This window comes from Papilio polytes, unplaced genomic scaffold (genome assembly GCF_000836215.1).
Source record: "Papilio polytes unplaced genomic scaffold, Ppol_1.0 DF824303.1, whole genome shotgun sequence".
In the NCBI taxonomy this organism is placed as follows: Eukaryota; Metazoa; Arthropoda; class Insecta; order Lepidoptera; family Papilionidae; genus Papilio; species Papilio polytes.
The window spans coordinates 1,810,926-1,832,061 of NW_013524901.1; the positions used below are offsets into that span (position 1 = coordinate 1,810,926).

Sequence of the window (21,136 nt, forward strand, 5' to 3'; positions counted from 1 at the left end):
ATTAAGTAATATAATTAAATAAATATTTAAAGTTAAAATTAAATCTGATCAATGTTAAACTGTTTTCTTATACTGATTATGAATCTGAATCCCCTTTTATTACCTATTATTTAAAAAAAAAAAATTTGTTTTGAATGGAACTAGAGTGGTACATCAAGATTTTAATTTTCTCTATATAATACAAATAAAAACTTTTGGAGGAATAGAAACAGTATTAAGTTTTAAACTTAAATCTATTCTAATATTAAATTGACTACATTTGTTATCTGTTGTGTTTGTCAATTGATGAGAGTGACAGAATTTTTTGTCAATGTCAAATATCGTTGAATGTCAATGAAGCCAAAAAGGGCGTCATTTTAAAATTAAATTTTTGATTAAACTGTTTGGGGAAGTTCTAGCGTGCTGAAATTACTAAAATGTTTAAAAAGAAAATCCTTATCAATGTGTCATGGCCGTGGTATGTGAAAATATAACCGTATAGTGCAATTAGGAAAAATATCTTCAAGTAAGTGCATTCCGTTGCCTTTCGATTTGTTTTGTTATCGAAATTCTACTTTAATCGGATGTTGCATTAATAGATAAAATCAATATATGCTATACATCGGTCCTATTTCTTTACTTGTCCATAATGTTACTCGGTTAAATAGGTTACATGAAAAAAAAAATACAACTGACTTATGACCTTTTCATTGTTAAAAATGAGTTCATTTTACTACGCTATAGTATCTCATTAATAATCATAGTAGTAAATGATTGATTTAAAAAAAGTTTATTAGTTTATTTTAAGTGATTCCATGGCTTTCGCATACCTGATTAATGAATTAATGAAATTTTATTTAGTAGCTCACAATTCAACATAAGTTCAAGTTATTTTAGTACTCTGATTTTTCATTTTACCTACATTCTGCCACCAGAAGTGTATTGTTTGATTATCATATTATTTTACGCTCAAAACCTTACCATTTACAGTACAGGCTAACTACCAGTCATGACTACATACTATGCTTCTTGAAGTGCTGTTTTTATACTCTATAACAATATGGATTAAAATTGCAATTTTTTGTCTATAGAATCTACCTCATGTTTATAAAATCAGTGGACTATTACATATAACCATTACTAATATCTATAGTAAAAAGAAAATCATATCTGATAAAGATTGTGTGTAAAGATAATGCTGTGATTTCATAGTTCTCATTAACTGGATATTATTGCACTCTTATCTATAGATATAACAAGATATTTATATATGACCATTCTAGAAATGACATCAAATATGATTTATAATTTTGGGGTAGTAAAGAAATGTATGCTTTAAAATATCTCTGATGGTAAAATATTTTTATATAAGAATGGTGAAAAATACCTAAACATGCCACATGGTGATGTACAAGCAACAATTGACATATTTTTTTTTGTCTACAGTTGTCACAGACATGTTAAAATATTATTAAAACATTTTTTTCCTTTCCAAGTCAAATTTGCCTCCCATTCCCACTAAATCTCATTAGAAAATTCTTTCAATTTACTTCTACCAATAATGTTACTATTGCTATTATATATTACACTTAATTACTAATTGTAATCTAAAATAAGGATAGATTATTGTCTCATGTTTTATAAAAAGTTACCTCAGAACAAGTATGGACCTGAACTAGCTAAGTGCAAGCTCTCCAAGTCATAAGTACCTAAAACTGCAATTGTCCAATTGTCGCCCCACTCTCTAACACTTATCATGATGGGGTAATAGTGTTCTGTCAAATGACTTCCTTCTTTAGAAGGTCTGAATTAGGTGATAGGGAATTGATTGTCAGACACATCCTGACCGCATGTTGCAATCTGCATAGGTCACATTCAAATGTCCCTCATATAATTGGTGCATTGAATAGTTTTGTACCTAGTAGTCAAAGATTAAACAAATAACAGAGGTGATGTTTAGAAAAAACTGACTTATTTAACAACAGTAATAACTCATTAGATTTATTTCCTATATGTAGATTTTTTGATGGAAATGTCTATAGATTTTTAGTTTTAATTTTTTTTTAATGTGTTACAATATCCTTTATGTTGACCATCAAGTAAGTGTACTTAACAATGATTTTCATTCTAGGTACAATGAGGCCGGATAGATGAAAGAAAACTGAAAATTTTACATACAATGTTTGGTTGAGTAGGTAAGTTTGTATAATCCATCATAGAATGTGTATTTAATTGCTAATAGTAGTTTTCATGTCTTTAATTTGTTCAAAATAATGAGTCCATCCCTGTAAAATGTTTATTATCTACCTTTCCATAAGATACTTTTTTAATATCTGATGTCTTCTTTTATTGGTAACTAGCTCAAGTATAAGGTTTAAAAAAAAAATAAAGTATTTTTCCATCAACCATATATCAAATTTATTTACATTGACCCAGTTCTGTATTTTTCCATTAAGTAAAATAAATAAACATACTATCAATGATAATGACAAGTCACTTCCGTTTCGCTTAGTTTTTTCTGCTCAAATTATTTGTCTCCAAGTCTCACGGTTAACGTAGATTTTGTAACGTATTATGTATAGTATGAGAGGAAATGATTTAATGTCTGTTTGTAGCGATAAACTAAAAAACTACGATACTGTCAGTAGACATGATTCATTATTACTGAGTATATTTATTAGGCACTAGAATTTTCTGTAATTCCGTGCGGACGAAGTCGCGAGCAGTCGCTAGTTCAAAGTATTTTGCTTATACTTGTTTTTTAAATGGTGTGAATCTTATTATTTGATCTAATACGGGGTTTCGAAATTATCTGTGCTTATGTCAGCAATTACAGCATATTTTTGAATAATTATTTTTTTAATAAAAAGCCCTACACTTGCGTCACGCTTTAGGCTATATATTTTAACGCCATTAAACTTAAGGGGTAAATATTTTGGATTAAAACCCTAATAGGAGACAGAGACCATAAGTTGTTGCCAACATCAAGGAAGCAAGGTAGTAATGGTTTGTCATCATGTCATGTCATTTTGACATTTGCAATTGATAATTTGACACATGTAAACAATAAAAAAAAATCATAATTTTATGCGAATGAAGTCGCAAGGGAACAGCTAGTAAATAATAAAACTAAATTTTCATAATTTCATGCGGATGAAGTCGCACGGGAACAGCTAGTTTATAATAAAATCTAAAATTTTTATTTGATGTTTTTTTTAGTTTCGACATGGAATACCGGCGTGAAGCGTAACCTAGGCGTACGTAAAATGATGATGCAACTTTATACATTTTTTTCTAGACGCGATGACGACACCGCGGCACGTGTCTGATTTATTTTAAAACAGCCGCCTAGGTTCATATCAGTGACCTATTTAGTATTTTCGAAACTGTTTCGTTGATCTAAACATGTTTGATGAAAAGCTGAATATGCTCCGCTGTCCTCGGCGATTTCACCCGGCTGAGTAACATGTTTGTCGCGCACTTGTAAGTTTATTTTATGCATGTAACGGCTTACAGCTTAAACTACCGAGCCGATTTTAATGAACCAGGTGTCATTCGATTTGTCTTCTTCTCCGAAGTGTTATAGGGTATATTATATCGGCACAAAACACCTACAGGGGGCGTGAGATTTATAATTCTAAAAAAAGAATGTAAAAAAATAAAACAGTTAAAACCTCACTGACATTGCATTTCCAAATAGTTTTTCGATTTTTTTTATTATGTTCATCTATTCATTTAGTTAGTCGGGTCTTTTTAATAAATAGCCTTTTTAATAATAACACATGATGACAATACATTCTTCTTTTGGTAAAAGAAAAACAGAGAACTGTCTGGAACTTATATCCAGATGCTTTTTTTATTGGTGGGTAAAACCAGATTGGGTAATACCAAACAGTTATCTCAACCTATATTTAGGTACATCATATGCCTAAATATTTTTATTTAAATTGTTTAAACTTTCTTGAGATATTATTAAACGGGTAGGGTCTATTTTCCGGTGGCGGCACCGACTTTGTAGGACCTAGGTTAATTAGTTACTTTGCGTCGAGTTCATAATGTGTTTTATATTTACCCACTCTAGCAATTATTTTTATTTCAAGCTTAATCAGTTTATTTGATTCCCCTTTACCCTTTTGTTCGAGTAAAACACTTTCAAATTTCCCACTACAGAAATGCAAAAAAACCTTTCTTGAAAAAGTTGTAATGATTATTTTTTTTATTATTATTAATTTATAATGGTGACAGAGATCTTTCTGAGTTTCCACCGCTAAAATACCCATTGTATATCTGATTTAGAAAAAAAATGAGAAAATGAAACGATGTTACGTTTTGACAGAAGAAAACCAAGATTATCTACAAATTTATTTAACCTACATTTCCTGATAAAAATTACACGATAAAAGTTATTTATATCGCGGATTTAAAAATTGCAATCGATGTTAAAATTTTTTTTATCATAAATATTAAATTCAGTGCCGTAGTTTGTTGTATTGCATTTTTGTACATAATACGGGCAAATCGTTTTCCTTCATACCACTTAGATTTATTTAAAAAGGAACTGTACATAAATGTTTCCTTTTTAGTTCGTTACAAGTTTAATACAAACGTTTGTAAATTTGAAATAGAACTTGCGCAATTTTATGCAATGTAAAAACGCAAGTCATTGCTTCTGAAGTAAGAGGCAATCTGACGTCATTTTTCATCAACTAACCATTATTAATGTAATTAGCAAGACAAGATATGTTTTTATGTCAAAGTCTTCAAGAGATTAATCTGGACGTATGTGACTTTTAATTGACCTTCGTAAAATCAGAATAGGCAATATTCGCGTCCTTACAAATGTACAATGACCCTAATGCAATACCGCGTTTTGTGACTACGAAGGTCACCCATGCCTTTTTTTGCCGAAGGGCAATGCTTTACGGATACTCCGTGCTTCGGGTCAGACTCGAGAGTTATGTGGGACTCTCCCCCCATATTGGGGGGCATACCTCACTAAACCCCTCCGTTCCCTCCTGACCATTGTGTCAGGCGCAACAGGATCGCTTTCGCTAAGGTCACCCATGCCTTGTTTGTCTAGTCTAATCTACTTATTGCTTTTACAACAACGATCTTTGTATAAAAGCTTGTATCGGTCGGACTAAAGCTTGTATAAAAGCTTGAACGGTCTTCCATCTGACTGCACAGCTCTCTCTTGTGCATTCATACATGTATGCATGCACGTTTATGGGTGCTCTATACCTTATGTTACAAATGAATTAAAAAACTCTTACAGGCGTGAAAAGGGAGCAACTCCGCGTTTCGCCTGATGAGTGTGGTGGCGGAGGCCCAATTAAAGTCGCTTTCTCTTATCACCCTTTTTTATATGGAAAGGATGGGAAGGGAAAGTGGATTTGACTGCGGAGGAGACGCATAGGAAGGGGACATATCCTCTTTTTGTGCGTCTTCTCCTTCGATTAGGGGTAGGTAACGCATCTGCAATTGCGGACGTCTATGAGCAGCGGTCGCTTCGTTGTTTTTGTGGATTCAGGTGTTCGCTTGTTCTTTTGCCACCTTAATGATATATAAAAAAAATCTTGTAATCAGGTTTCTCTTATACTCATTGCTTTTCAATCTACTGAACATTTTGACTGGTCTACCTTAAGCTGACATTTTAATTATATTGAAGGCAGCCAACTAATGATACATAGTAAAGTTCAATTAAAACCCGTTGCGACACGCGAATTGTCATATGTAAGTTAACTTTCTTTGTAAAAATGTAATACCGATGAAAAAAACTTTTTTTATAACTTTGTAAGATTTAGAATAAAAAAAAACATTCATTTTCTCCTCTCCCCCTCTGACTTCTCATTATGCAAAAAATGGTTTTATCATTTTGTTCATAGTTGTATTTTTACAGTTTTTAGCATTTTTTGATAACAATTAATGGTCGAATTAATTCATAATTATTATCTTACGCACGAGTTCAAACACGATAATGTAATTGTATCTGTAAAAATATGAAGGTCGGCAGATTATAATTTGTAAGTTTTTAGGTTATCTGCTTACCGCATCCAAAGTTAACACGTCCGAAACCTACACGGGTTAAATGTTAAAATAGGTGACGGGCCTATATATCTACAATAGGTATATACATGTATGTTTGTTTAACACATTTGAATTTATAAAACCACATTAGGATCATTTCGTAATAATAATGAATTTAACCAAGAATTTTCTTGGCAACGACTTACATGTGAAATAATTTTTATCTTTTTCTATGAATAGATATATTTTGTCCTATATTAAGTTCCCAGGATTAGTTTAGACGATACTTCATACTAATATTATAGGGAGGAAAGATTTGTATTTTTATTTGTAGAGTATGGTAACTACCTTGTACTTGTACAGTATAAAATCCTCACGACACGGGCCTGGCCGACGATAGTGTGAGGGTATTGGTATTTTCGGAAAGTGATTAAAGAAGTAAAAAATGATGTCTGATAGGATAGTGCAGATTGTTATATGTATATTTTTTTGAAATAAATAAATTGTCTTTTCATTTTTTCTATTTGACATAACTCAATAGTTATAAGCCATTCATTCACTATTAGAAAGGTACTTTATCTGTCAGTAACAAAGGCTGTTTTCTATGTTAGTTTTTAATTTCACGGGTACGAAGTCGCGAGCAATAGCTAGTCATTCATGTCTGTATCATTTTAAGATAATATTGTCATTGACAAATCTAAATCTAAAAATGGATTCAATAACATCTTATCGTATAAACGTTTAAATTTTTTTGTACGGTACATCGTATTATATCTTGCGATTTAATATTATGTACAGTTGTGCGGTTTTTAATAATAATTATCATTAAATTACTGCACCAAGTCTCGAAGTTAACGGTCTACTTAACTGGTATGTTTTTTTATGAATTTTTAGTTTTACGTCTAATGTATGTTATTTAATTAGCACTAGTTTGTAATTTAAGAAAAAATATCGTCTTAATATCATTAAATAATATTCCTGGGAATAAAAAAATAATGATACTAAGTACTTTAAGAAATTGTTAAACTGTTTATGGTAACGGTAGTCATAATTAACAACCTACCAAAAAAGTACTTCGACAAAAGTAAAAAATAAGGTAAAGAATAAAAAAAAAGATGTAACTACAAAGGCAACAAGGTTGCTGCAAAAACTACAGCAGCAGGAATTAAAGAAATTAATTTAAAAAAAAAACTACGAAACATGTTGGGACGATCTACTTTAGTAAAACTATACTCCAAAAAGGTCTGTTATTTGTAAATACCTGCAATAATTTATAATTAAATTATGTTGACTAAAATGTATCTATCATTGATTCGACGGTCGCATTTCATAGTTATTGCCGTTAGGCCAGCCAACCAGTAGTTGGAGGTGAGATTGGTTTGAGCTCTTTACACACTAAGACCACGGCGCATTCATGTATATTTTTAATACGTAAAGTATTTGGTACTCTTTTTCATGTAATTTAAAGTTCATACCACTGGAGTGTTTGACTATTTTTTAAAACGCTCTACTAAATTTTTTAAACGTTAAAAAGGGAATCTGATTTTAAAACAATTTAATCGATAAAGGAAATTCCACTAATTATAAAAAATGGTTGTCATACATTTATAACAATACTAGAGTGAGTAGCCTTTTTATTATTTTCCCTTTTATATTTCTGGTACGAGTTTACAATTATAGTATTTGACATTGCTTTGTCGTATGTACTTTCCATGTTTTTGATATTGAGACCTTTTAAATAAAGAAAAAAAAAAGAATTAAGTATATCTGATTTACTTATTTTGATGTCTTTCATTACGATGTCCTTACATAGCGTACTATTCTAAACTCTTGGGGCAATGTTAAAAAAATAATATTTTATATAATTTACCTCGTACTTACTTCGTCTGAGTCAAAATCTATCTAAATAAATGCACATAAATATTTTATATCACTATTGATTAATGTCGTGTCATGATAGACTTCGTGGTTCTTGGTCATATCGGGTCGGTGTCGTATCGTACCCGTAGTGTGTAATGACGCTTTGGTATAACAACACCGACTCTAGGCCGTCTGTTATCATTCCGTGAGGAGCAGTCTCCGTGAACGCATGTGCCGCAATTTGAACTTATAAACTTTCGATCGTTTCTTTTTTTAAATATTTTTTTAAAGTGTACTCGTGTTGTGCATTTCCAGACATATAATATTTTATTCTTCAGTAAGTTTTTTTTCTTTAATTGTAAAGTTTTATAATGTTGGTATTAATTTTTTTTTTATTTATTGATATGTAGCTTAATTTTAATACAAAAATATAAAATTTCGCCAAACTGCCAAAGCAGTTTGTTGGCGAAAACTGCACCCATAAACTAAACAACAGATTAAACTAACTAAGTTTAATCTGTTGTTAAAAAATCTATGAATGTCGTAAAAATGTGCACTTGAGAGTTGTTCCGGTTATTATTTTTTATTTCAAAACTTGATTAAGAATTGGTAGTTAAAACATATAATGGTTATTTCATTTTTTATTGTAAAAAAATAACCAAAAAAAAAAATTATTGTAGAATAATGAGAGTACAATAAAATTTATTGTGAGAGAACACTAACGAAAAGTATTTTATTGGCAAAAAAAAGTATTAATAAGTGTAAAAATTTCGTTTTAATTAAAAATAGATTATGAGTGTTGATTTTACCACACCACAACTTGAGTTGCAACTTTGATTTAAGGTATAGTGTTACTTAGGTGACAGTCTCTGTTACACTTGCGGCCAAAATTGGTGTTATTTGAGGTAGAATTTATATTTAATTCTCACCAAATTAGTAGTTAATTTCGTATTTGTCATAATTCTTTTAAAATCCACCATGAACTGTTTTAAAATTATAAAGTCATCTTAAGCAGTGTTTCTCGTATCAAGTAACACTTAGGCATTTCTGTACTCCAATTATCGACTCTGTCGGCAGTTAAGTGACGGTCCGTCAAGAATACAGCTTTCATTTACCATAGAGGACCGTAATTGCAATAATTATACTCTCATACACTGTTCCGTTAAAAGATGGTTTCTAATTTAAAGAAACCATAAAAGATATATTAGAATAATTATAAAGATATACTATTTATGACGAGACGATGGGGACATAAACCTGAAAGTGTTAAGAATGAATGTGGATGGTTACAAAGGAAGAGGAAGACCAAAGAAAGTATGGATGGATTGTGTGAAAGAGGATATGCTTAAGAAAGGAGTGGATTCAGATATGACAGCTGATAGAGATGTATGGAAGAGCAGCACATACTGTGCCGACCCTACATAAGGGATAAGGGCAAGTTGATGATGATGATGAAAAGATATATTACTAAAACCTTTGGCGTCGTAAAATAAAGACGGCTCTGTTTTTATTTAATTTTCTTTTTTTTGCACATATGGGCTTAAAATCTAAACAAAGTGTATTTGTTTTTCAATTATTTTAAAACGCTGTCAAACGGCGAATCAAATAATTTGTCAATGTTCGACGATAAATTTTAATTCGACGACTTTGAAATTTACTGTAATGTTGAGATCCGTCGTTGTTTTTCAATTATAGTATAGGATATTAAAAAAATAATGAATTTTCAAAATATTAACATAAGATTGTAAAATATCCTGTTGTCCTTTGAAGCGCGTGCTTCGCCGGTCATTCATCTGCGCCATGACTTGTATTAATCGTACAGAAGCTGCTCTTTGCAAACTATCTTAATGTAATAATCAAACATTGTCTGATTTGAATACAATATTTAGCCAACTTTTGTCGAATACAATGTCTTTTAACTCTTCAAAAGTAAAATGATTTGGATTTACTATCAGAAGTTTCAAATCTCAAAAATAGTCTCATCTTTTGTTTTGTTTTTGTTTCGAGGAAAATTTAGAGAGTAAAATTTTTCTGCTAGTTCTATGTAAATGACTTGTTTTTGTGTGCATGTCTGGCTTAAAAATATAGGACCGGGTCTAGCCGCGGCTGTAGTGCCTCTGATAATGATGTCCCCTTAACATATGTACAAAAATCATTTAACGGGATGAATTCAATGGGACTTCCAGCGTGATTAATTTAAACAAACCGCAGTTTACGCATGAAATGGTGGCACATAATTGCTGAAATCTTAATTTGAAATTTAAAACCTAAAGTACCTTTATAATAAGCATTTAGGTATAATAACAAAAACTTGTAAACTTGTAATAAGTCATTAAATTAAAATGGCATACAAATTCCAATATGAGTAACTTTTCTTTGGATAATGATTAATTACACATGAGTATGTAATTTTCAGTATTTAGAAATGACGTATGTGTAGTGTGGTGACGTCACTAGTACTGATGACGACAATGATTTTGCAGTTTTGCCCGCTATGCACTTTTGCCTGTAGGTTTGCAATTATTAATATCGGTTTGGGTTTTCCCCAACCGGTTAAAAAGTAAACCGACTTGTTTTTAATATTAAATTATAAATATTTATAGTGAGCAGGTTATCTTTATACGATTTTGTACGTTCCTAATTAGTGTATTTACCAAAAAAAATGTATTTGATGATTTCTTTATAATTGCATGTTAAATATACGTACTATCTATATTAATACTAATATTATAAATAAAGATTTTTATTTTTCTATGTATTTGATTCACGTAAAAACTAGGGGACCGTTTTTAAATATTCTTACACCATTAAAAAGCTACGATATTAGTAAAGGCGGATGAAGTCGCAAGCAACAGCTAGTAGTAAATATAATTCCTCTAGTTACGTAGATTCGTATTCGCCTTGCCTATTGTTGTATAACAACTCCACGCAATGCTTGTTTTGGTTCTTTTGTTAGGTCGCGGAATGTTAGACCATTTACTACGTGTTTGGTACATTGTTGCTTGTTAATAGCTTAGAGGTTTGATGGGTTTAGTGGTTTTTTTTTGTGTACTTCACCTTCACCTTGGTAATCGGTAGATTTACTCCAATGAGCAAATTTACCAGACGATAATAGAATCTGTTGCTCTTTAATTAAGTCAATTTCGTTAACGTAGTAAGTAGCTACTTACTTTTGATTACATGTTATAGCTAGCTGTTGCTCTTGACCTCGTCTTCGTGAAATTAAAAATAGTAAAATGTAGACTATGTTGCTCAGTGATAACGTAGCATTTTAATGGTGGAAGAATTTTTGAAATCGGTCAATTGCCAGTAGTTTTTGAGTTATTTCAATACATACAAAAATCCAAATACAAATTCTTTCTCTTTATAATGTTAGTACAGATAAGAGAAGGCCCTAACCCTCGTAGTTACTATTAGTTCAGCAGACAGAGCATCTACAGTGGTAGTGCCCGCTTTAACATTTTAGCACGAATGGGCCGGCACGCCCGGTGTAATACCACGACCACACAGAACACAGGCGTGAAATGGAAGCAATTCCGTGTTTCTTCCGATGAGTGTGTTGCCGGAGGCCTAAGTTAACTCCCTTTATATTTACCACCCTTTTCTTATAAGGAGAGGATGGGAAGGGGAAGTGGATTTGACGGTGGAGGAGATGCATAAGAAGGGGCAATATCCTCTTTATGTGCGTCTCCTCCGTCGGATAAGGGTAGGCAATGCATCTGCGATCGCGGATGTCTATAGGCAGCGGTCGCTTCGCCATTTTAGCGGATTCAGGTGGCCGCTTGCTCGTTTACCACATTATGTTATAAAAAAAGAGCCCCAATGTTCTTTGTCTATTTTTTTTTGAGCACCAAATTGCACCACAATTCGATGCTCAATTCAGTTCAATCTAATCTACGCTAATGTAAAAACTGTGCTGTACTAATCGTTTTAATCACATCAATAACATTTCGATTATTGTTTTAATTGGGCATTTGTTGTTTAATGAGGCCAAACAGATGGTTGCTGCTCACTGAATATATCTGATGGAATTATTGGTTTTACTTCTTTGTAGTGTTGTAATAAAATATACACTACTTGGATTTTTTAACAGGTTCCAGAAATGTAATATTAACTTTTATGTATTGTGGCTACTATCTACTTTTGTGATGGTTTCTGTTCAATTGAACATTAGAATTTTAACAATTGTTTTGTTTCTATTTGAGCTTGGATATCTAAGCGTAGTAGCGAATAAAATAATTTAACTCTTCCTCAATTTAATTCTTAATAAATGTAGATCTAATGTGTGGGTTAGTCACAGTTCCTGTATATTTTATGAAGTGTAATTAAATAGTATTATTATCGTGTGTGGAGATATTTATAGGTTAGTTCTCAGACGTCCATTTAGTACCTAAGTGGGCCGAATATTTATTAATCAGCGAGGAACCGGCTTATTGTATCCCAAGGTCATCTTGAATTCGTCCCGAACATTGGCCGCAGACTGGGACGGTTCCCAGTCTTCCCGACGTAGAAATCATCATAAAAAAGCATTAACACTAATAAAATACTAAAAGTTATGAGTGGTAAAATTTATTTTATTTAATTATTTTCGTCATTTTTCTTCCGATAACAGGTATATATTAGTTTTTCATTTATTTCAATAAAGTTGTCTTATTTTCTATTTATTATCATAAATTATTGCGTAACAACTGATATTATGTTGATGTTTTATTTTGTTTTGAAGTGAAGACTATTCGACCGCGTATTGTCGATAATCAAGTGCTCTTCAGTTTGTCTGTTAATCCTTTGAAGTAATCTCAAACTTTGCTATATCTTTATCTATTCTGACATCGGTATTTATTATGAGTATTTTGTTTCATCAAATATCATAGGGATCCATCATTAGAAAGATAGTGAGAAATGGAAATAGACTAGAATTCGGCCTCTACGTCATTTCCCTTACAGTTTTTATAGAGTTTTCATCCTCCAAATAACTCTATCCGTCATCTCAGTGATCACTCCCTTCTTGATCATGTCAACTTTCACGCAATCATCCATCTCTTTTTAGGTTCACCTCTACCGGTGTGGGGTACATCCACACTCGTAACTAACGTCCTTCTTGTTACATGCGATTCATCTCTCCTCATAACATGTCTTTACTATGCTAACCTTTTACTCCTTAATTTATCAACAACTGGGGTTATTCTCAAACTTCCTCTAATATACTAATTTCGTATCTTATTCGGCCTCCTACATGTTAACTTTAAACTATGTGTCGGTCAGTCACATAAAAGCAATTCGAGTTTGAATAGTTAGGTATTCATTCCATAATCAGATACGTCCGGTAATATTGTAGTTGATATTAAATTGGTCTAGTCTTTAGTCTAGTCTAGATTACGAAGTAGCTGACCGTAATCAGTTTATTGCTCATGCTTCTTGAAAGTGAATAAACCTAAAATATAAATTAAAATAAAAGATACATAATCATACTTCATACTAATGTTATAAATGCGAAAGTTTAGATGGATGGATGTTTGTAAGAGTTTGTAGCCCAAATGGCTGCACGAATTTCGATGAAATTTAGTATAGATGTAGAGGATAGTCTTGAAGAACACATAAGCTACTTACTTTTGTTTTTGTCCACGCGGAAGAAGTCGATGTCTAAAGCTAGTTTGTTATATTTAGCATTATTAGTGCTGTATGAACTACCTATATCGTAAATCTGCTACATTGTAATATACGGAAATACGCTACTGTTGCGTTACCTAGTACAAACGATTTAAATTGTCATTCGCAAACATTTGCGACTAGAATTTACAACCCAATTTTACGATCCCGCCCACAAGTTTCGGATAGCATTGAGCTAAAATTGATTGCAGTCTTCTTACATTGTATGTACTTCTATATTATATGTTATTTATTTAACACTAGCTTTCACACGCGACTCCGACATCGCAGCTTAAAAAATGAAGGAGTCTATGTATTTTGCTAGACTATCCTCACATTTATGCTACATTTCATCGAGATCTGTTCAGGAGTTTAGGCTACAAACTCGTAACAAACATCCATCCATCCATCTGAATTCGCATTTATAATGTTACTGAGATAGCAAGATTATGGACGGAATATTCCTTAATAAATTCAGATTTTTCTAAACACAGTCAAAATTGATTTCCAAAAAGCTGATTGAAAAAATTAGAAATGTCTATTTAATAAACAACTATTATTTATTTCAATATACTTGTGTATAGTATTTAACTGTCAGTAACAAATATAGTAAGTCCAGTGGATGTAAAAGCTTGTAAATTGCACGTCATTGCGGCGTGAAAGCGGATTTTCTCTTAAAAATGTTATCTGTTCTCATGTGATAATGATTGCTAAATAGTTGATAATTCTTAGTTCCGATAGTCTGTAATACTAGCTTTCGCCCGTGACTCCGTCCGCGTGGAATTAATAAAAACAAAAGTGAGTAATCTATGTGTTTTTCCAGGCTATCCTCTACATCTATACCTAATTTCATGGAGATCCGTTCAGCAGTTTAGGCTACAAACTCTAACAAACATCCATCCATCCATCTACACTGTCACATTTATAATATTACTGAGATTAGTGTTTAGGGAAATCGTTTATGTTATATCGACAAGGTATGGCATCTTTATATTCGATACATATAGTGTCGTTTTAATAGATTTTTACTGCAGTTGCTTTTTTGTATAACAGATCAAAAACCACACGCATATCTATAGAGTTTTAATTTAATACTCGTGACAAAAAAATCTCAAGTGGCAAAAAATGTTATGTACCATAATAACCCTCGAAACCAGTCATGTTCGTCAAAACACCATTACTGGTATAATTATGAACGAAAAACAGGTTTTTACTTTTTAGTTCGACAACCTTTGTAATTTCGGCAAGTCCAAGCGACATAACGAGTATATAAAAATTCCAAAATAATTATTTGTACCTTTAAAGTTTCTGAGAATTTTATACAACATATAATAAGGCTTGATCTCACTTTACTAATTTGCTTCGAAAGCTAGCCGGTACGGCATATGTACAGTCGCGCACAAATGTGTACAAAGTACAACGTAATAGAACGGCCCCTACATTGTAACCGATACATGCTATTTAAGATTTGCTAGCTAAGGTTTCGAGTACGTTGACTTCAGATCGTCTTACAGGCCAAAAATAAACTTGGTTCAGTGTGAAATAAAGTTTTGTAATATACTTTTTTTAATTTATTTGATTTCTTTGATTGATAGGTAGTATTAGAAACTCAACTACAGAAATTGAATTTCTCTTATCTTTAATTTTAAGATCTGCCTGTTAAATTAATGAAACAAAACTGAGTTTTCTATAATATTAATCAGTTATGCGGCTCCTTTTGATATTGATGCAAACAGTAATCTAAAATCTAATCATCCATGATTACAGATAATTAAAGATAAGTCAATTTAAATATAAATCACGAGCTGTTGCCTGCGACTTCGTCCGCGTGGTATTCGAAAACATGCAAACTATATAAATTACAAGAAGCTACGTATCCCTCGGGAACCGGACATTTCTCGGGGATGAAGCTTATCCAATGTGTACTCCAGACTTTGTTTTATATCTGTGCCAAATTTCAATAAGATATGTTGAACCGTTGCAGAATGATCGAGTAAACATTAAAAAACTAAATTAATGAATCCCACGGGAACCGTAACTATTCCCGGGATAAAAAGTAGCCTACGAGTTCTTCCAGCCTATGGTCTAAATCTGTGCCAAATTTCATGGAGATCCGTTCAGCCGTTTAGGCTACAAACGCTAACATCCATCCATCCATCTAAACTTTCGCATTTATAATATTAGTTTTATAATATTAGTAAGATTACCACTGTCTTTTATTTCGTCTTGAATTAAAAAAAAAAAGTTTTGCAATGCTTATATCGATGAACCTTGTTTATAATGTTTTTTTTATAGATAGAACAATACCTACTGAGTGCTTGTACATAGTATATTCATGGGAATAACTTTCATGCTATAAAAGGTTTACCACGTTTGTCGTATCGAGTGAGCGCCTGAGCTGATATTGAGGTGATAATAGTCTTATCGTTGGTGGAGCAGAAAACCGATCTTGAGATCGTGGATTCGATTCTCGATTTATAATTATAACAAAAGATTTGTGACTTTGTTCTCCAACATTCAACAACTTAGGGTCCTTCAAAAAGCAAGTCGTTCTTTTTCTCAAAGGTCGGCAATGCATCTGCACTAACTTTAGTGTTGCGAATGTCCTCGTTTGCTCCTTTATAAAAAAAAACTTGTTGGCTAAAAATGGATAGAAATCAAAGATGTTTTTAAATTTGTTTTCGATGGTACGCTATCACTTAGCTGATAGTTTAGTATTATAAGATAAGATTAAATATTCCGTCAATGAAACTTTAGTAGTCGTCATTTTCAATTGACACAAACCGATAAACAGTTTATTATAAAACCCTATTGACCTCCATTAATGTATATAGAATTCAAGCAAATATTTATGTATTCGATATCTGCAAACAAGACCACTGAACCTAAATGTCATTTTCTTCTAAGGTCATTGTCAACGTAAGGATATTTTTCTATTTCATCACTAAACCTTGTGTGATTAACTTCTTTGTCATATAAACACTAGAAATCATGCGTCATTTTATAAAATGATAAATATTGATTTTAATTTATTTATACGTCAAAGAAACAAAAAGCGCTGACATCTCAAACTTAGATGGAGAGTATTTTTTGACCTTTCCTCTAAAATATATTTAGTTTACATTTGTTTATATTAGTTTTATGATATACTAGGTTTGCATGAGACTTCGTTCCGCAAAAAAAAATAGAAAAAGCGTGTGATTAGTCTATTCTGTAGTGCTTCTGGTGTTGCGGATGTCTCTGTGCGTCGTTAATTACCTTGGTGTTCCTGTATCTCACTTGCCCCCTTTAAAATAATATGTTCTTCTAGACTATATTCTATATTTTTGCTAAATTCCATCTAGATTCGTTTAGCCGTTTTAGGAGGTAGATCCATCCAAACTTTTGCATTTATAATATTAGTGAGATCTTCCATGGAATGAAAACTTCAAATGTGTCTTAAATTGTGTACCGGTACAAAATACTTTTCAGTAGCATTGTTGTTATAATTTTCTTTTGTTATGCTGATTTTTATTATCAAAACATTTGTTGTTAATCTATAGCAATGCAGAAGTGTAACATAAAAAAAAAAACGGAAATCGAGTCGTATTCGTTTGAGTAAATTATCATAGATTTGCATCGTTTAGCGTTTGTATCTTACATTTGCATTAGAATTGAAGAAAAAACGACGTAGTTGTGCGTGCATTGAATAGCCTTTGAAGTAAAAGTATTTAACTTACTTAAAAATTAACCTATTGAACTGCACCATTATACTAAAGGAATAGACTTTTAACCTATTTTTGTAACCGAAAATTGTTACTTTTACGCTGTTGACTTTTGTCCGTGACTGTACTTTAGTTTTAAATTGCCATGTTAGTGTGTTTTACTAAGCATTAAATAATACGCTAAGGAAGATGTTAATCAGTCTGGATTTATAAAAGTTCTATACATTATTATAGGACGTGAAATCAAGTATTAAGCGTCGATTCTATTACAATTTGATATTTTTTTTACGTCGAAGTAAAATTTTTTAGTCGATATTTCTGAACAGTTATTATTCTATCACTAAGCGATTATAAAAATTGTTTTATTATTTAAGGTAGATCATTCACACATCACTCTTAATTGGTTCGGTTCAGTGGTCTCGTGCCTCAGCAGACTGACACGACGCATTTGCCTCGTGTTGGAAACACAACTTCTTTTGTTTATATGATTGACCATTTTAATTATTCTTTATACAAACGTTATCTAAATTTGATGTTTTTTTAATACGATTCGTATATCTGTAGGTTATTGTTTATCAATAGTTTCGTTGTTCATACGTTTAACTGCACCAATTAAAATGTCATGCAGATAAATTATGAACACAAATAGCGAGAAGTCGGATAAAATTTTAAGATAAATTGATTTGTCAATCAAAGATTTTTTTTGTTTAGGGTGATGAATTTGACAGTGTCGAATTCTTTAGAAAATCTTACTTCTTACTAATATTTTAAATGCGTAAGTTTAAATGGATGGATGTTTCTTAGAGTTTGTAGCCTAAACGGCTGAAGTGATCTCGATAAAATTTGGCATAGATGTAGAGGATAGTCTGGAAGAACACATAGGCTACTTCTGTTTTTTCTTATTCCGCGCGAACGGAGTCGCGTGCGAAAGCTAGTATACTATAATATCTTAGAAAAGTAAGAACTCTGGAGTAATTTACGTCTCTAAAGAGCATATTAGTAATTCATAACGTCACATATTGAGTGTGATGTCGCGAAAGCTCGGCCGCTTTCATTGAGCCTGACCGTGTCAAGATGCCGCGAACATTTAGCGACTTGTTAACGCAAGCTTATACTTTGCACGTTGCAGTGCGTGAAAGGAGGTCAAATGTGTAGTATTTATGCCGTTTGTTTATGGAAGCGTCAGTTTTTTAATTATAAAAAAACACTTGTAATGTATTGACAATTTACTTACGAAAAGAGACGAGGATTTAGAATATGTGTCTATTAAAGTTTAGAGATGACTGTGTCCTTTCGAAATACCAAAACTTGTTAATAAATTACTAAGTTTACCTGTTTGATGTTTGATTCTGTGGATAGATCTCGACACCACGCAACGTTTTATACATTTTATTGGTTTATTATAACAACGTTTGCATGTTTGATTTACATATATGTGATTATGTCTCTTAATATCTCAGTATCACGCAAGTTTGTATTAATTAAGATGTAAAGAACGGTCTCGTGCAATCCAATGTATACTTAACTTGATAGTGATGTGTTTTAGCGTCGGGCACGCGATTAATTTGTAATTTTGTTGCACATTGTAGTAAGATGAAAGTGAATTTAATTATGTGATTAATACTTGGATTAATATCGCTGTCGTCTAACAAATGACTGTTAGTATACATGTGTAGATTGTGCTATAAATGTTTGTTGTATTTATTGAAGTTGGATCACCTACAGTCCTATCTTAACGTACTTAAATAATAACGGCTAAGTTACTTTGGTGTTAAATGTAATAAAATCGTTAGTTTATTGTTAAATGTTCACATAGCTACTGTTGGTCTAACTACAAGTTGGAAACATTTTTTACGCCGTTTTAGATGATTAGCGGCGGTTATTAGTTACACTGATAATAAACTGCGGATAATTGAATTGTTCTAAACATTGCCTTCAGGATACAATACAGCGATAAAAATATCTTACAACATAGAAATTGTCTGAAAATATTGCTTTGTTCAATGGATTCATGCAGGCACGTACTGAAATAGTTGAGTGCAATGTTTTTGTAATTTCTTTCTATGAGGCAACAAATGACTGATAAACTGAGTAAAAGCCATTTGTATTACTTTACTATGTCAAGGTTTTCGATATAATAACATTTATTTATTGTATAAAACTTAGGTTGTTTCGAAAGATATTGTGAAACTTGTTAAAATATTGATCTTTAATATTATCTTTACGGAAATGTCAACTATTTATACTGTATGGGTGTTTACTGTTTTCGTACGAATTTTAACTGCTAAAAAATTTATACAATTATGTTTATTCGGAGAGAATGAGAGTTGTGATAATATTTTTGGAAGCCTTTCTTACTGTTACTTGGGCTACTTGGGAATTTTTTCATCATTGTCTCGTTATACCCACATCATTATAAAAACAATATATTCAATTGTATAGATACAGGTGTTTTGATATTCAATATGTTATTTATAATTCGAAAATGTCCCGCTGCTAGTTTGAGTCATGGAGGCAGTTATTGTCGAAAATTAGTATCACATCGAACACCGCTATTGTTTAATGATGTTTATAAACTACCCACTGTAGCAATGCTTCGATTTGATAACATATTTCGTATACTACTAGTAACTTTATTGCTATCTTGAACTTCAGTACTGTGTACGTTCTTGTTGAATCAATTAACCACTCCTTCCTCTTTTATGTCATCCTCTTAACCTGATATGACAACGCGAGTTTCTCCTTTATCTGTTATGCATTTGATATTCTTGGGCTTCCCATCTCTTCCCTTCTATCTTTCTTCTATTATGGTGGAAGGTAGTCGTATAGCGTTCAGTCTCAGCTTCCCCTTCAGCATCTATCATCTCTATTGCAACATTGTATATTTTTTAGTTATGACTTAATGTTTACATTTATTGATAGTCGATTTTTTTTGGCACACGGTCAAACTTCTGAAAGGAATGTAGATGGCCTGCATAAAATCACGCCTGGCCTTGATCTTGGATTAACAGATACATATGTTTCGCTCGGTTATTTTGTTTTAGAATAACTATTATATGATTGTACTTTAAGTGTGATTTGAAATCTTAAATATAATATATTTGTACTAGCAGTTTAAGATTGTTGTATATGTAAACAAGTTTCGTTATGATTCCTGGTTGTACTTGAAACCTAATTTTAAATTCTATAAGCATAATAAAAACGCGGCCTGAATACTTTCGGCTACTTTACATCAGCACATTCACGATGAAAAGTTTTAATAAACATTCACTACTGTGTCCTTGAAAGCTATTTTGTTAAGGTGTGTTTCTTCCACAGTCGATAGTTTTCGTGTTAGACTTTTTGTCTTGTAGGATAACTCCAGTTTTCATATAAAGAGTTCAGAAAAGGAATATATTTTTTCAATCTTGTCTAATATGTCTCATAATCTAGCGAAAAGTAGGTTTAAACGTCTTGCGTTGTCTGATCACCTCATTAAGGTAATGACAGGTTCTACTTTTCATACCTTCAACCTTATTGTAACAGCATAAGGTATATTTCAAATTGCGTATTGTACTGCACATTACTGATACAGATTCTGCTAGTTTTTGTACGTATTGTAAGTGTGTCGTTGAGCATCCGTGACTCGTTTTGTTCTATCATGATCAATTATACTCAGTTATGAGAGAAACTGGTTCTTCACTAGACGATGCTTGAATGTAATTTAACCGTGATCCTATTTTTTAATATGTGTTATAATAATGTTTTTAAGTAGGGCAGGTTGATTAAATTTGCGTATGTTTTTGCTGTTTAATGAATAATGCATTTCTTTAATTGGTTAAAATGGAAATTTTCGTATCAATGTTTCACTTAGGATTTTAAGAACTTTTTTTTTTTTTTTTCCGAAGGGGAATGCTTTCTGCATACTCCATGCCTCTGGG

At 32.0% G+C, this 21,136-nt stretch overlaps 1 protein-coding gene across 5 annotated transcripts in view; it reads left to right on the plus strand.

Moving 5' to 3' along the window:
- The first annotated feature begins 329 nt into the window (after positions 1–329).
- LOC106101725 (cystinosin homolog) overlaps positions 330–21,136 on the plus strand; it is a 36,521-nt gene continuing 15,714 nt past the window's right edge. For 2 of the 5 annotated variants that reach the window (XM_013281063.1, XM_013281049.1), the window contains exon 1: positions 8,052–8,203. The gene's annotated coding sequence lies outside the window, so the exon portion shown is untranslated. Of the gene's footprint in view, positions 506–2,110; positions 2,175–8,051; positions 8,204–21,136 lie in introns of those variants that run through there. The other 3 variants (XM_013281069.1, XM_013281078.1, XM_013281056.1) reach the window with 2 other exon arrangements.